The sequence below is a fragment of the Calonectris borealis genome, chromosome 8 (genome assembly GCF_964195595.1).
Source record: "Calonectris borealis chromosome 8, bCalBor7.hap1.2, whole genome shotgun sequence".
In the NCBI taxonomy this organism is placed as follows: Eukaryota; Metazoa; Chordata; class Aves; order Procellariiformes; family Procellariidae; genus Calonectris; species Calonectris borealis.
The window spans coordinates 36,711,007-36,730,048 of NC_134319.1; positions in this window are offsets into that span (position 1 = coordinate 36,711,007).

Below are 19,042 nucleotides of genomic sequence, written 5' to 3' on the forward strand. Positions count from 1 at the left end.
ACACTGCCAAGTCCCCCACTAAACCATGTCCCTAAGTGCCACATCTACACGTCTTTTAAATACCTCCAGGGATGGTGACTCCACCACTTCCCTGGGCAGCCTGTGCCAATGCTTGATAACCCTTTCAGTGAAGAAATTTTTCCTGATATCCAATCTAAATCTCCCCTGGCGCAACTTGAGGCTCTTTCCTCTTGTCCTATTGCTTGTTACTTGGGAGAAGAAACCAACCCCCACCTTGCTACAACTTCTTTTCAGGTAGTTGTAGAGAGTGATAAGTTCTCCCCTCAGCCTCCTCTTCTCCAGGCTAAACAACCCCAGTTCCCTCAGCCGCTCCTCATCAGACTTGTGCTCCAGGCCCTTCACCAGCTTCGTTGCCCTCCTCTGGACACGCTCCAGCACCTCCATGTCCTTCTTGTAGTGAGGGGCCCAGAACCGAACACAGGATTCGAGGTGCAGCTTCACCAGTGCCGAGTACAGGGGCACGATCACCTCCCTGCTCCTGCTGGCCACACTAGTTCTGATACAGGCCAGGATGCCGTTGGCCTTCTTGGCCACCTGGGCACACTGTCGGCTCATGTTCAGCCGGCTGTCAACAAAAACATACATCGCAGCATTTAGGCCAGATCTTAAAGCCGCGTAATTATGAACCAGTAAATATCTCTGGTACCAGTTTCTGAAGTAAAATAAGCATTGGTGTGCCAATCCTAGTAATTTTTGATTTCTAGCCTTGATCAGACAACTCATTTCAAATTTGACAAAATATATTTTCAGAGTAAGCATCGTTGAAAATGTTTTCTAGTTACTGCAGTTTCTGGTTAAATTTTATTTGCAGTGACTTTCTCTTTCATAGAGAGAGAAAGTTTTTTTCCTACTTGTAAATTTTTTTCAATACTTCATTGGTGTGATCTTTGCTTTATTGCTGCTGTCGAGGACCATTATTTTCTCCTGCATAGGTACTGATCCTTCTTTTCTTTCAAATATTCTTTCTTCTGAATAAATAAGCTTAACAGGATTTTAGAGCCTTCAGCAAAAGCAACACTCACCAGCTACCAGGATGATGACTTTTCTGCCTACCCATTTCTGAACAACAATATTTCTGCATTTTCCTGGCTCATACAAATCATCAGCAAGGTTTAAGCAATGTATTTTATTTTTTCATTACTTTTGAGAGAGGGATAGAATTTAATCTGTCCAAGCTTTAAAAAAGTTTTTCTTTTTTTTTTAAATCTTTATAAAGGGCCGTACCCATTCACAGTGGGAAATAGTTTATTTTACTATTGTTACCATTTCTGTAGTATTTTTGATCTCATTATTTCGGTTTTTTTCATGGGTAGAAGAAAAACCACCATCCACGTGGATGTCTATTCCTTGTAGAGTCTAACAACTCGAAAAATTCCAATCTTTGAATATATATAGTCATAACTTCCTCATTAAGAAACCAAAACTATTTTCCTATGCCTTTTCCAATCTCACCTAGAAGCTATGTGGAAGAGGGAATGGCTCATCAGAAATGAGACAGCATAATATGTCAAGTAAAGCAGGATGTAGTTAGCAAACAGTAGAGATCAAATACTTGCACCCTTCCCAACTAATCGAACCCATAATACAATTAATAGAAGTTACACTAAATAGATACCCATTCCACAAAATGCTTTGAGTCCTGAATCATCATTTCTGAGTTAGCTGCTAACTAGCTGTATTTCTGCATGGCTGGCTACTTGATCGACTCCTTGTTTTTCCAGTTAATTCCTGTCCTTTGCCTACAATGTATTTTTTTCTCAGTGAACCTAAGTATTCCGTCCCCCTCACCCTTTTTACTGTTTTACTGTTTTTTCCTCACTGTGATCAATGCAACTCAGTGACAGGTCTTTAACCCTCACGAACAGTAGAGATGCTTTTCACGGCAAAGGACTGGCACTGGTATCATTAAAAAACTGTGCTCATCTCAAACGGTCAAGATTGCTGTACCTTTTTTAATATGGCCCTGAAACTTTTTCTTTATCTCATTACTTCCATCCTGAATAATAGATTCTATATGAATAACTGTCACAGAAAACAGCTCCATGAAATGGATATTTTAAATGTGTTTCTTTGATTTGTTAAAATTACTATTCAGCGAACTGTTGCTTTTAATCTAAAACCACACACACATAAAGAGAAGGTCATGACTAGATTTGTTTTAAATCAAAGGAAATCATTACAGAAGAAGCTCTTCTAAAGATAATCATTTTATGAATCAAGATGAGTAGCATGAACTGGAGTACTGAAATATAGAAGCATCTTTGGCAAGTTTGGAAAACATTGTAAGACTTTAGGCAGTTCAGTTACCACTGATACAGAAGGCATGAAGTAAAAGGTGCCCCAAACCCAGCTTCCAGCACAAACTCCTCCCCCTCCCAGCAGCCTCAGGGGCCAATTACCCAGGAATTCACTCCTCTCTTCCAGTCATGTGGTCAGTTGTCATCGGCTGGCAGGACCTGCCACCCCTACCAGTTTACCCACAAGTACATCAGGCCCTTCTCCTATATATGTAGGGGACACCATTTTGTTTTGTTCATCATTTTATGGCTGGGAGCTGCCATTTCGTTGAACATGATACTGCTCTGTGATTGGCGGATGGCCATTTCTTAACATCATCAAAACCACATGTATTCTCAAGCAGCCTTGTGATTGGCTGCCCATCTCCTTTGGATCAGGAAGTGCTAAGATATAGAAATATATACATTTTTATATAATCTGTACATATATAGTTTTTTATATGTAGATAGATTTATTTATATACCATATGTGCATATATAGAAATATATGTATAAAAAAGAGCATACCAATATGTATAAATATATATTTAAAATTTAATATTAAATATATAAGATATAGTACTTTATTTATACATAGATACACATTTTATAAAAATATGTAAATATCTATATGTATATATATGTATATTTTATATATATTTATCAAGTTATAGAAATGACATATATATAACCGTAACAGCATAGGTATAAAATGGATAAAACATTCTTTTATATCCATATTAAATGGATAAAACATGTGAACAAAAAGTAATTAAACAAAAGTAAAAGTCTGGGTCAGGATCCCCCACTTTACCAGACTGCAGAACAAAACAAAATGGTGCCCCCCTGCATTACAAGGAGAGATGAAAATGAATGACTAGGGAAGAAATCAGATAATGACATTGTGTGATGATGAAGGCAAAGAATATGTGAAGATGAAGATATAAAGAATTGTGTACTTTTATACTTGCAGTCCCTAGGCTCAGTCAAGGTAGTAGTCATAGGGCAAAACCTATGAGGCAGATGAGGAGTTAATTGGTGAGATCAGAAAAGACCAGGAGCTACAGCCAGCCCACAGTCTGTGAGAGGCAGAACCTTATCTTCCACTTGATTATGGTGATGGCAGGATGCCTCAATATTGCAGACCTGCTGGTGGGGAGAAACACATACTCTCTGGTTTTGAGTGTCTTGCAAATTCTTCCCAGCTTCCCCTTGTCTCATGTGTGATATCAGAGGCGTCAGAGGGAATGAGTGAGTTTCCTGTGTCACTGCAGAGGCAGAGAAGTGGAGGGTTAGTAAAGATGACCAAAATCCTTAAAACGTCCTTCCTCCCTACAGTAAATACGGTTAGGACAGAGGAAAATCCATTATTCCTGTTTCATACATAAAGAACTGAAGCATGAAGGGGCTAAGTGATTTGATTCAGATAGATTATGAATATGATTATGGGAAAGATGGGAAGTGAAATCTAGGAGTATTCCCGGTTTTGTTTGGTTTTGGTTTTTTCCCCTTTTCCTGTCAAAGGAAAATCCCATGCTATTTTCATATGTATTCCCTTCCTGCTTCTTATTTTATCTTTATAGTCTAAAGATCTTAGGATACGGACGATTTAAAACTTCCACACTGCTTTACACAGGATGGCTCTGGTCTAACAGCATCTTCTAGAAGCATATTTCTAGACGGTATAGAATAAATCATAAATAACTAAAACACAATAAAAATGCAATAGAGAGCCTAAATAAAATAATAAATTGCTGTCCAACCAACTTCTGTAAAGCTGCAAACCTTCCCATTGGGACAAATCTTCAGGATCTAAAAAAAAGTGTTATTGCTTACAGAGTTGTGGAATCCTTCTGCTGACGATATGTGTTCAGCGTTCATTTGAAAAGTAAGCCAAACTACACCATAAATTTTTCAAGGAGACAATGGAAACATGGAATTTATGATCATTGACTCTTGCTGAAGGCTGATCCTGTAGATCTGTATTTGTCATTTCAATTGCACAAAGTCATTTTTCAGTTTTTCATGGCTGGCTGAAGGGTTAGAGTGCCAATGGAAATATCACATTGAAATAGCATATGTGAGAAATATTGCACAAGGAACTGGGAGCTGCTTTAACAGACCTTGTAAAATCTTTCTCCTTCTTATACTGAACATAGGGGTGAGAGTTCTTATACTGAACATAGGGGTGAGAGTATTTCTTATTTGCCTTTTAAGTCAATTGGCACATTGTCTGAACTGGAACCATAGGGTTAGACTGTGAGGGAATTTTAGATTCTGTCAACACATGTGAAAATTTTCTTTAAAGGCAGTGAGCTACTTCCACTGGCTTTTACTAAACAATAAATAAATTGGCTATTTTAAAAGTCCTTGAATAGCATAAAAGCATTGAATTGCTCCTTTAGCTATTCCACTGAAAAATATTTAATTCTTGTCCTCTGTTGAATTTATCTAAAGAAGGGTTATTAATTTTCTTTTCAGTTACGTTTTGCTCAGGGAATATTCTCCAGTGCTTTACTGGCTTGAGCTATGCTTGAAGGTTTTGCCAGCATAAGTATGTAAAACAAGAGTGTGAAAAACCATTTCCCTGTCAAGTGCATCTTTGCTAGGAAATTACAGTGTGAGTAAAGAATGTGACTGAAAAAAGAGTGAATTTTTAATAGTTAATCAATTTTATGCAGGGAACTGGTATGAGTTATGCTAACCAATACATCCCTTTGATCATCAGGTTTGTTGGTATGGCAGTTAACAATCACTCTCTAATAAAAGTAAGGTATCGTTTCTACACTTCTTAGGTCTCCTAACCAGTTGCTTGCATGTTATTTGGGGTTTTTTTGGCTTTGTTTGTTGTAATAAATTCAACTTGGTATTTGTTTTTCATTTCAATCCGAAGTGAGAGGATTGTGTTTACAAGAGAAAGTAGGCATTTGTGAAGGATGCTCTTGGATTTCCTGGCCAAGTTCCCTATACCTTTTCTGGTATTAGCGGTAGATTTGGTTTGTTACACTCCGGCTGCCTGGAAAAATGAGGTATGGATTTCTGGCAGTCTCCCCTGGGCCTGAAGCACCTTGCCAAACACCTGTCAAAGCAGTTATGATGCAGACGATACTCAGACAAAAGTAAACAGTAAGACATGGGAGGCTATATTCAAGTTCAAATACAAGCAGTGGAGCTAATGGGAAGTGTGTGCATGCTTCGTGAGACCAGGATGACCTTCTGACTCGGGGACTGAGATACCTGAAATGGAAAATACATTCCAAAGTAGAAGTGTGTTGGAGTTGAGATGTGGTAGATGTGATTGAGTTGTGGTAAGATGTTGAGATACTGTGGTAGAGTCCACACATATTTTCAAAGTCCTGAATGAACGGGAGATTAATTAAGACAGCAGGGTGAGGCATCAGTGATGTCGACACTAGTGATTAAAGCACATATATGCAGCATCCAAAAGGATAAAAGTCCCTACTGATGGAATCTGGAAATGGCTCCTATTGCAACCATCATGGATTATTTGATCTCTTTTTTCTTAAAAGGAGTCTAATAAAGTCAGAGACTTTCTACAGTGCTAGTATCTTAGTTTATATGTGTTCTGTTCGATGAAAATTTCATTGAATTTTGTTTATGGTGAGAGATCAATATTTGCCTGGTACTGCATTAGAAAATGCATTTGTCCATACATATTAACTGAAGTGCTATCACTGTTGAACAGTGCTCCAGGCAAGCAAATATTCCATCTTTTTTTCCTGTAAGAGAAATTTGATTTAGAGTTTGTTCAGTATGGATTTGATAAAGATCCTGGTTTTGAGAAAAAGCAGACTGGTGCTACAATGAGAGAAACTGAGAAACACAAATTAAGGTACTTAAAGCCAGGTAACTTTAAGTTCCTATTTTGCAGAAGTAGTATGAAATCAGGAATGGAATGCAAATGCTTAACTTCAAAAACTTCCTGGCATTTTAAACATCTTTCTTTGTGGACCATTTTGAATAAAGTCTGTATAATCTTTTTATACAAATATTAAATATTGTAACAGCAACCAAAAGCATTATTCCTATTAAAAAAATAACCATTACTCAGCTAAGAAGGGCATTAAATAGAAGCTCTGTGTTAAATGGAAAATCGGCAGGAGAGTCTAAATCAAGCAAAAAGCTTGGTTCCCTAACAGAAATAGAGCCCTGAACCTGTAAGTGTCTGTACCCTCAAGGAGAATCTAGAACTGCTTATAACTTTTCTAGTTTTTGGACAGTGTTAGGACAAGTGATGTGCATCAATTTTTAATGTACTCCACGAGACTCAAGTGGTAGCCTTGAGCATAGGAATGGCTAATTTCTGGATTCTAATTTGTCTTAACATCAACTGTTTCCTCCTTGCCAGCAAGCAGGAAAGTTTGCTCTGTAGGTCTTCCCACTTTTCTTGCTGTAACCTATTCACACAGTGACTCAAGTTAAAATGATAGGGCACCTACTCAGTCCACACAGCAATCAGTCCTAATGAGTGTCGTGGTGGCTCTACGCTCCTATAGCACAAACCTTTCCCTGGAGAAAGTACTGAATGAGAAAAACGGAAGAATTTGCACAGTTATAATTTATTAACTACTGTATCTATTGCTCCTCTCATTTACCTAAGATTAACTAATTAATATATGAAATTAAAAGGCAATACATGTGTGCATTATGCCTTTAACCTCTAGGTGCTAGGAAGCCTCAGTATGTTCACACATATTTTTGCAAAGACCTTGTAGATTCCTAGATGTCATCGTAATGCTATGGTATAAGCATTAGCGTAGGAATTTCTTTTTTTGCTTTTTCATTTAGAATTTTATTTAAACACATTAATAGTGATTCTGTCAAATAAAGCTAAAGAAAACAAAACAAAATAAAAAAAACCCTGCTTCTACTTATTGGAGGGAAAATGATAGGTTGTGTTTTGATTTTTTTTAAATGAGAGACAGTTAGAAGAAAGCTTCATTTTTTGTTCTTTTTATTTTTTTCTTACTCATTTAAATCCTCATTATGCTTTCCACTAGGAGTCAAGAGGTGAAGATGGAGAAACATTTTCGTATCTTAAAATTAGTGGTGTTGTTTCTTCTCTCAGGAAATGTACCTATTTCACTATGCTGTCCCTTTGCACGTAGGTGTTTATGATTTCCCTTGTCCATAAAATATTGTAATCTGTTGGCCAATCTTAAACAGTTTTTGGCAGAAAGAGTAGGGTATTAAATTCTTGCTAGATGGCAAGACAGAAGACAGAAAATGAAGTACTACCTTATTGAAGAAGACCACTGTATTAGACACCAAAGAATCCACATAAAAGAATTATATCAGGAATTTTCATTCTGATGGAGAAGTTTCACTCAGAGGTTACACCTACTGTGGATACTGAGAAATCTAATCATAAAACACAAAGCCAGAGGAAACTAAAACTTTGTGCATTGTAATATGAAAGAACCACTTGTATTATAGCTGAAACAAGAATATTTGTTCTACTTAAAAAAAATATTTTTAATAAAAAATCTGAAATAAAAAGCACTCTTCTTTTTATATGTGTCAAAAAGAAATCCTCCTAAACAAATATATGCTAAAGTTAGAACTTTGCCATTATAAATTAATAAGAACCTAACCAAATTACACTTTTCTTAATTTTATTTTTCCAAACTATTTTCTTTGTTTGGTTTGAATATATTTTTTTAATAATCTATGTTCTGTATTCTCTGGATTGAGTGCTTAAAGAAATCATGTGCTAGAATATACATAGTCAAAATAAAATTACTAAAAAATACCTCCACAAAGATTAGTGTGAGTGATCCTAAGAATAGGGACTGGAACTGTTTCATAGAAGTTTCCACACTGATTGAAATGAGTACTAAACATCTCAGAAACTACAAGTTTGAGTTTTGAACCTGACTTGTACTCCTGAAATCCTATACACACATTAAACTCCAGAAATAATTGCTTTTCACTGTTTATAAATGTTGCTTTGTTCTCATTCCTCTGGTTTTATAGGAATTTATATACCATACTAAAATATCATTAAATGGATTTGATATATTCTGAAAAAACACTGAAGTATTCATGAACTTAACCTGCATTCACATTAAGTATGAATTCACCCCGCAAATCTGATGCTCAAGGAAAAACCCCAGTATATGGTATGTATCTGATCATTTGCATCTTTAAATTCTGAGCCTTTACAGTGAGCCATGGTTATTACATGTACATTTCATATTACTTTGAAAAATCACTACCCCAAGTGAGCCATTTATACCAGTGAATGGAATTCTAATTTCTTTGTTTTTCTGAAAAGAATATTTTGGTTTCTTTCGACAGAGAAGAATGAGACAAAATATTTGAAGCATTAATTAACTGAGGCAGAAAAGTTAACTGAGAAGCAGGAGGCTGTCTCAGGTGAAAGCAGAATATTTTGAATTATTTTTTACTTGTTTCTGAGGAGAGATTTTTAAGCTACAAGCAGGAGAAAACATTCCATCTTCTTTTCTTTACTGTTGATTTCACCATTTCTAAGTGTAATGAGAGTCTCTGCATACGCTGTTAGGGAATTTTTATTGTACCCCTTGAGGCTAATTAAACACAAGTTTGAGTTTAAATATAAAAAGACTCAAAAACAGAAAACAAACAAAAAAAAAACCAAACAAAAAGTGAACAATGCATTGAACAGAACAATGAACATTGAACGACATATGGCACTTGTTGAGCCATAAGTGGTTCAAGAAGGAAACTGCAAAGATGCATCATGAGCCAATAGCTTATATACGCTTGCACCAGCACCAGTACTGTGAGTATGGGGTGCCTCAGCCCGGCCTTGGGTCCATCCCCCAGCCCGGCTCTGCTGCCCAAAGGTGGCCCATGAGTGCACATATTCCAGGACAGCTACAAGACAATGCTGAAGCTGTTTCTTATCTCATCATCAAGGGAAACTTCACTGCCTTACAGGGAGTCCTTCTGTCTCTGGCATTCCTGCTCCCAGCCTGTTTAACCCCTTCCGCAATTGGGCCTTATTGCCCTTCATGCCAGATCATTCCTTGGTCACAAATTGCTACTGCTGAGCAGTTACAATTTGAATGTCCCCATCAACATAAAGGTCCAAAGAAAAATAAAAAGAAAAAAAGTAAAAAACCCTCATATTTCTTAGTAAAGGAACTTAACATTTTCTTCTGCAATTAAACATTTTTTTTTGTTTCCCTTCTCAACAAGATTATATTGAGTCAGCTAAAAAATAGCTATATATTACAGATAGACTAACTTAGTGATATTAATTTTGTAAACATGTGCGCGTTTTTCAATTCACAACAAACTTTTGTTACCTATTATGCAGCATCCATCATTCTTTTTATTCCCTTATCAGCATTCTAAAACAGGAAAACCAGAGTGTGAAGTTTCCATAAAATTTTACCTTCTTTATTTATATACTTTCCCTTGAGTTGTTCATAAATCATAGGACATTAATTATAAACGGAAAGAAAACTTTTTCAAACTAGTCTCAACCTTTCCCTCATAAAATCCTATGACTGAAAAAACAAAAAAAAACAAACAAAAAAAAACCCCCAAACCATGCCAGTCATGCATCCGTACAAATCCCAATGAAACCTTGGAGAATGGAAGCCCAACAGAAGAGTTAGGATACAATCATGGAACACAGGAAAATGAATAAAAAAATACTGTGACTTTGTCTTTTCAATACACATAATGTGAAATATAGTAGGTGAAAATTATCTAAAGATCTAAAAAAAAAACCATAAGAAAAAATTGCCATATTGAATTCAAGTCCATTGATTTTGCCCAGTGTGTGATCCAATCCCACTTAAAGTCAATGAAATGACTCATATTGACTTTGAAGTTTTTTTAATCAGGCCTAAAGCATAATACCTGTAAGTCTTGTTAATATAGAAGTGCATGTTTTAATAAAGTTGAAAGGTTCTCTCTTTATCAAGAAACCTAAAAATTATGAATGTATTTTGTATACTTCAGGATATGTCTAAACCAAAACACATAGCGGCAACTCTGCAAGGCAAAACCCTGAAGTATATTGAAAGCTACCATACAAAATTCACCAGCTATGTAGATCATTTGTGCATAAGAATGACAGACACCTCTCAGAATGGCATATCACTCAAATTCTTGCTGGAAACTAAATTATTTTGGATCGGCTGAAAGATCTCGCTAAAATAGCTTTTTGCAAAATGAAACTACTGTGGTTAGGTAGCTATGAAGAAGTTGTGGTTTAAAATAGGGTTTTTTTTAGTATATTGTAATTTAATGATATTTTTATGTTATGTGATAAAATAGTAATGGTGCTTACTATGACTTAATGTCGTAGTATGATATAATGAATCAAAATATATATATTTTTAAATAGCAAAAAGCTGCTGTTGCACTGACAGGAACATCTTTTTGTATCAAGGTTTGTCTAAAATACATAATATATTCAATATATCACAGTCTAATTCATTCATTCCAATACTGTTATTATATTATTCTGATATGTCATTTTTAGTATCTTGTTACTTGCTGAACAATCATGAAAGAATATAAAATGTATATGCAAGTTCACAATATTTTTCAAAACATTTTTCTAAACCCATTGCTTAAACCAGTTGAAAATGAAATATCAATGATTAAAGCAACTTTTTCCTGCAATGACAACTTTTGGAAATTCGATGGCGTGTAGAAAACTACACCTTCCTTTCAGTTCTGTGGAAATAGCTCTCATATATCTTTTCATCATATTCTTCTTAGACGAGAGAGATTTTTAGAAAATATACATTCTCTTTCAAGGTATGGCTTTTTAATATAATTTTTTTTTTTTTTAAACACAGGCATCCTTGAAGAGAAATATTTTGCTCAACAAACAGCCTATCCCCCCAAAAGACAATAATTTCTTATTTCTGTAGTAAACAGGTACTTTCTTTTCGCTAGTAACCAGGGAAGCTACTGAATAGAACTTGTAACCAGCAACTTTTAGGGAAGTCACAACCTATTTTAATTTGACATTTAGTTTGACCAAATCTGACAGTGTATTTTAGATGGAAATAATTCAGGAAGAATTTGAACCATCAAACTGAGGTTTAGATAACTATGTAGTTACTACTCATAGTTCTTTTAGTACTTACTCCAATACGTGAATTGTTTTCAGTAGTGTAGAATTGGAGACTGAGAACTTGTACTCTGTTTTTTCATCTGAGCTGTTAATAGCCACATTTAATATTTAATATATAGAGAGAGAATTTGCAGGGAAAAAAACATGACTACTGATGCTATTTTGTTAAATGCTAAACATACTGTTGGATCAAATAATTTGTATGAAAAAAATAAACATTTTCCTTGCAGAGGGGGGAATCAGCTAAATGGGATAACAGGAAGAGTTTACCGTTGTGCTGATAATGCTCTTGCAATCCCGTGTTGATTCATAAAGGTTTTCTCTAGTTGATATGGGTAATAAGCCTAAATTGTGATTTATTCAGTCAGAACAATGCTCATGAGTATCTAAATTGTAACTATACGTCATGTCTTTAGAAGACTTGGCAAACAGGTTCACAAGCTACAGCTTCTCCCCAAGGGAGACTCTCTAGGTTTATAATATAAAAGATGGGATTTCTGATGTTAATAGTTTCAATCTTTTTCTCTTTAATATATGGATAATAAACCAAAAGAATAATTTATACAATACATTGAAGCCATTGCTGCCTGAGGTTTCCATTCATTGTATATATAGAGAGAGTAGAGTACCACTATGAAAGGATTGCTGCTGAGACAGTGCTAGCTACGTTGCTCAGGAATAAAATCACTGCAGACTTTTAAAGCCCTCCTTCAGTAGAAATTACATTTTAAGGTAGTATGAGAGAAATTCAACTTAGAAAGTAGACATGAATATTCTGATGCTTGCTTTTTTTTTTTTTTTTTTTTTGCATTTATTTTTGGTTACTTGACTGCCTTCTTACATCCAATGATATATATCCCATCACTAGTATTAGCCTAAAAGATGTCAGTCTCAGACATCCAGAAAAATTGCAATTCTCCTGAAATTGAAGAAGAAATTCAATTCTTTAACATGATGGCTTTTTTTACTCTCCTGTTAGACACCTTTTGTAGTGTTTTAGAGGAATAATTGCATAGCTAAAACAACAAAGTGAGTTTTTGTCAATTAGTTGTCAGTTATACAGCACTTATAAACCAAGTAGCTAACCTGACTGTGAACGTAGGATAACTAAAACTGTTCTTCATGTAAATTGTTCCTAAGTAAAAGTTTTCACATGTTAGGGATATGGACATCTTCTTAAAAAGTCAGTGTGGTCTTTCAACCTGAATAAATGTGTCTGTTGTGGCTACTACAAGGAAACTACCAGCCTCCATTCAGTTTAATCTTTACCTGTATTTTTAATCTTTTCTCCAATAAGTATAAAGTTAGAACAGTCAAATGTACACATCAGTGCTCCCTAAATAAGAATTGGCAACTACCTTTCTACTCTTTAAATATACAGGTAGTGGCGTTCTTTGCAACATTTCAAAGCTCTGACTTGCAATTTATACCGAACCACAGTCTTTCAGCTGAAACCTTCTCTTGATTCCCCAGTGTGTCAATGTACTATAGCATTAGTCTAGTAAAAAAAAAAAGTGTTTGAATCTCAGTCTTTCCTATGAATTCCTCTATTGCTGAGAATAGGAATTCTACATTATGTTATTCTCTGTGTTGCTTAATAGTAAAATCAGTTCTCAAAAATTTACAACTCCAAAATTTCTTCCTTCTCCGAATCTGTGCAACCAGTATGGTTCTGGCTATATTGTACCAGTAATGACAAAAAAATAAAATTTTACTGCTTGCACCACCATAGTAGTGCCTAAGGAAAGTATTGGTTCCTTTCCTGTGCCGTACTACTCGAGTCTTGTTTAAGGCTGAACAATAATTTTGAGAGTGGATTCCTATTTTTGGTGGGAGCTAAGCCTTCATGCTGCCCGTAATTTGGAGAACTCAGCAGCATTAGCGGTGGTTACAAATCCAGAGGGTTGTGCCACACCACCTCTTTCACAACTTGAGCTAAAGAAAAGATTTAGCTTCCCCTTTCCCGCTCTGCCCCCCACCCTTCCCTGCTACGTGACACAGCTGATGCTGACCACATGCAAAATCAAGAACTCCTAGAGAAACTGCTCTAGGAACAGCAAAATCTGAAATGGGGCTGAGAAAATGCAGGGGTGTTAGCTGATAGAAGGTGCAAATCATTCGCAGGACGAGCAGCAGGGAGAAAGAGCACCTTGTTAACCACTAGGTAAGGAAATCTGTCTTGGAATCACTGGGATCAATAAATATAAGAAAGCACTGTATTATATCTGCAGAGAAACTTTGTTTGGCTTTTGTGATGCCTTTTAAATGTTCATCTAACTTTACTTTGATAATCAAACACTGAAGGTGCAAGCACAGTTTTTCACCAGGCGTACCAATCTTCCCTTGTGTTGTTAGGAAGCATTTCTTATGAACAATTTTTAATTAGAGAAAGTTCAATAATTAATTTAGTGAGAGCTACCTAGGTTATTTCAAAGTCCTTAGAGGGACTACGAGATCATTAATTCTCTGTAACTTTCTTCTGCATATTTACTCTGGAAAGAAAACAATGGTCTTTATAACAAACTTCAAAGGGAAAGGAAATTATGCACTTTCCCTGTCCATTGTGAAGAAAGTAGAAACATACGGTTAAACCATAATCTTTTCTTGCTACAATTTGATATCAAAAACATGTTCTGTTAGCTAATGTAAGAGTTGTGAAACGCTGAAATAAATTGTATAGGAGGACTGTGGAGGTTCAGTTACTGAAGTTCTGTGGGAACAAAGTAGACCACCATCTGCCAGGAACTGCATTTGGATAGTTAGTGCTGCCTTGCTGTAAGAAAATGGACTAAATTGTGTTCCAGCCAGCCCAATTTTCTGTGATTCTGTATGTGCTAGTTATTTTTATTGATATTGTACAATGCACAAAAATGTACAAGCAAGAAGAGAAATTTTTATAGACAAGATACAAGGAGCCAAAAAATAATTGTTTATCCCTTGACGCATTTCATTAGAATAGCGATATACCCTGTTTGCAACTGCAGACTCAATGGAAGAGTTAATGCATGTTCTCTTGCTGATTTTGGATAAACCTTACCCCTCACAAGAGATAAGCCTCAATATTTTTTTCGGGAGGGTGGTGGGGGGTGGGGCTCATTACAGTGGTTTTGGTTTCATGTAGTATGAGGAACTGTGCATATCTGGAGCTTTTGAATGACCAAATTTTATTTAAAGCTTTTGAACCACTAAATCTTTCTTTCTGACAATATGATTTTGTATCCTTGGTACTTAACTATTAATATTTTTGTTCTGTCATGCATTTGCATGTGTATGATGAGATCTGATGAGCATTTCTGTTCCCATAAAGGAAATCTTGGAGGATTGAAGAAACCCAAATTTTTAAGTGCTGCACTGTACTGTATTTATGTTTCTTAATGTTTCCTTGGTTTTCATCCAGCTCTGTTGAAACAGTTCATTCACTTGGGTTTTAGGGCATTATTTTGCTTTAGTTATTGTTAAAATTTATTAGCCTTCCCTCATCGAACAGTGATAACGTTGTTATTTGTGAGAGTTAGAATTTATAAGCTGTTCTAGAGGAGACATTTATTGCCTTATGGGCTGCAAACCATAGTGGAGCTATAGCATATCTGAGTTTTCTATGAGTGCTTATGGCCAGATTCTGGTATCAATGGCAACATCACAAATGTGAAGAAATGCTACTGGCCTTATGCTAATTCTGAGTGTGAAGCTGTTTTGGGACTGAGCTGAATTTCAGTCTAGGTTGTACATACAGTTGTCATTGAGTGAGGACCACACAGACCATTTTCTTCCTCATCATCGGATATTGAAACTTAATAATATGAGTTTCAGATGCAAATTTATTGATTTCATTTCCAAATCTTCCATGTGCTGCAGGTGCTTTTCAATGAATTATTCATTAGATACTTCTATCAGTTGTATATACAAAAAGAGATAGAAAATCTGTGTCCTGTGAAGACACAGAAGGATAGTTGCTGAGTGACTATTTAACATACTGTTAAGTTCTAAATATATTTTTGAACACACTGTAATAAAGCTGATGCCTGCCTTCTATTGTTTTTTTTTTTCCCTACTGAGCATTTGTAGGTTTAGGTTTGTGTCCCAGCCTGATTAATTAGACTAGCAAAAGGAAAGTCTTCTAGACGTAGTAATGTTGCCACTCCCAAAATTATTTTTCTATTTATATATAATTTGTCAAATTTTGTTAAGATAAATAAAGGGAAATATATAAGACAATATTAGAACTACACATAATGCTCAATCTGGGCCATAAGTAATGAGTGGTTTTTTTCTATATTTTAAATACTTTTCTTTATCAATAAGCAACTATTTGAGCCTATTCTTAACCCTGCTCAGATTTCTGTTAGAGTGAGTCTGACCTAGAGCACTTCATTTACAGAGCGTTCATAAATGTCAGTGCCTTGAACAGAAGTTGTTAGTAATTGCACAGAGCCTTAGAAAAACATCCACTAAAGTTCCACAGATCTTTTTTTTAAACAAAAAAAACAGCCACCACCCCCCAAAAAAAAAACAGCTTTCATGAACTGTTATTTCTACAAAGCTCTCTCTACTCTACAAGAATGTCAACACTTAAAATACAGTTACTTACTTCTGTCAGAAACCCTGAGATTATCAGATACAAAATATTCCTCTAGAAGTACCTGGTCTTGAAAGGAAACCTTGGTATAGATTTTGTCCTTAATAAAGGTTTCAGTGCTCATGGAAATGCTTCATGCAAAATAATCCTCTTCACAGATGTCTGTGTGCATTCTGCAAGCTCCCCCCAGCAGTCATTAACATGCTGGACTTTGGCATCTTTTCCATACAGCTTTACAAGAGAAATTAATTTTAAGTAAGAATATTGTGCCTATGTAAGTATTATTACAGCTTCAGCTGGTAAGATTCTAGTACCTTCTGAATGCATTTTTCATATCATATGAAATAATTTCCCTGGTTCTTTTTTTCTTTTTTTTAAAATATAAATAACCAAGAAGGGAATAATTTTGCACTGTTTGTACTGTTTATAGACCCGAAGCAATGAGATGTTGAGAGACTCTAAGGGATATCTGTACCACTTAAATTCTTTGTGACTTCTTCAGAAGTACACAGGACTTCAAAGAATGAAACTCTAAATATTTTAAGAAATGCATACTTTTCTAATGTTAATGGGCAGTTTTCATTATGAATCAATAGAAATTGCAGAGAAGTTCTTACATTTCAGATCCGTTTGCCTCTCTTTGTGGCAACTTTACAATGAGTTATATTGAATTACTGAGCTCTGACAGCCAACGGAACAAGATTACACAATGTGCTGCTTACAGGTAGCATACATGTATATTTTGCTATGACAAGGTGCAAAAGGTGCTCTGCTGGAACAACATGGCAGTGTTTCTGTCACTCAGACATTCATTTGAACTCCTACAGTTGTTTTGTTGCTAAACAATGAATGAAGTAACGAGGAGCCCTCCTGCTAGTTGGCCTAGCAGGAGAACAGAGAGACTCAAATATGTTTAACAGTACAGAAAAAAAGAGTTAATCAGATACTTTCTTGGTTGTTGGCAAGTGAGAGCTCCATATTGACAAAATCACAATCAAGCATCAGGCAAACAATCATTGCATTCCCGAGTTCACAGTGGAAGAAATTACCAAGTAATAACAGCATTACCAGCAGTGCTGTTAGAAAGCTTCATCACCATTATATACAGCCAGATTATAATAGCTTGACTATTATAAAAGAAACCGTAGGAGAGAAAGGCAGCAGGCGCCTGTGCCCTGTGTTTGGAGAGGAGAGCACAAGTCGCTCATTCTCCCTGAAGAGAATACAGAGCTCATGGGGGCCAGGCTTTTGCAATCACTGTCATGAACTTGCACATGTCCAGCAGTTTTGAGCAACATTCACTCTCTTCAATTGATTTTGATGCTAGATGGCCACTTCAAATATTCCAGGACCTCAAGAGGAGCTCAGTTGGAGCAACGTCACAAATCCAGGGCCAGTGATTGCCCTGGGCCAGTGATTACTTTTAGGCTGAATTGGCAGCAAATTTGTGTGCTTCTGGTGTTAGTACAGTGCAGGAACAATATTCCTCTTTGCTTTTCTACCTGGTTGCAAAAGAGAATAAAAAGGGACTGCACTTTTCTCTGGTTTTTTTCCAGAATCAAATTGGTTCATGGTGGTGTTCCTCCTACCTAATTCCTCCTGCGGGTCTGTAATCCAAATTAGAGAAGCAACATTTTTCTCATAGTGTTTTAATAGTGCAAAACAGGTCCATTAGGTATGCCTCTGGACTTCCTGGAAATGAAGCAGACATTAATTCGGAAAGATTAATTGAAACATTACCTCTGGCACCATTACAGGTACTTCAGCTCTTTATTGATTTGAGTTTGGCATTGACACCTAGCTTTTCTTGCAGGTGATGATGTAGAGCCTGGTGAGAGAATAAGAAAGATCTTGTTACTACAAGAACAGGGAGTTACTGAGGTGAATGTACATATGACACATACACTCTCTTAAATCTTCCCACGTAAGAGAGATCTGTCAGAGTTGTTATTATTCACCAAGGCTGGTCACAAAGTTTTTCAGTAGAAAATTCCATTTCATTGAAAGCTAAGTATCTCATGGAGTTGTGTCTGTTTTGACAGCCTTTCTCACTGAAAGTTTTATGAGGTCCTGGTAAATCCACTGATTGAGGAGAAGGTGAAATGAAAACCAAACCTCTCTGAGCAAAAACTAGATATTTGCAAAATTATGGTTTTTTGAAAGCCTTTTAAGGTTTAACATTTTCTCCAAAGTAGAATGAAAAAAGACTCCAAAACATCACAAAATTGTATTTCTGGTCTCTGTTAACCATCTTTGTTATTCATACAGCTGTTGAATAGGATCTTCCTGCAGTCCTTTGTTAACTGTTAGTTTTCAGATGTGAAAGTAAGGACTAGTACAGATTATTTTATCTCAAACATTCAAGAAAGAAAAAAGTGTCAGGAAGAAGAGAGGAGGAGAAATAGGACATTTCGCTAAAGGAAGAGAAGTAGAACAGCTGCGTAAGACTGAGATACTGCACCTGAACCAAAGGCTAATGCAGTCTAATTCAAGATTTAACAACGAAACCAGGGAAATGGAAAAGCTCTAGAGGTGTTTGGAAGTTAATGATGCAGCATTGTAGTAAAGCCCAAATTAAATTCTCAGTTCTCATTGCAAAAACACATTAAAACAAAAGTACTGCAGGATAAGGCTGTCTCATGCTGTTTGGTGAATTACTCCTCCTGAGTGTTTTTTTTCGATGCCAAGGAATGACAAGAGGTTGGGTGTTTCCTGCTCATACTGCTAACTGAAATTTTTCTTAGGACAAAGACAAAGGATAGAGTTCTGAGTGACTGAAAATATGAAATAAGTATAGAAACTTTGATGCAAACAGTGAGGAAACTTGTATAGAATAATGTGTTAAATTATTTGCTATAACTCCCTGAAATCATGCACAGGAAAAAAACCAAAACAAAACAAAACAATCCCCACACCACCAAAAAACCAAACAACCCACAGTTTCTCAAGCTCCTGTTTTTTGCAACATTCTCTCTAACTTTCAAGATTATGATTTTTATAGAGTCCATTTAATTGCTGTAGTTCTGTGCAGAAATGTTTTCTTTCCTTTCACCCATCTAA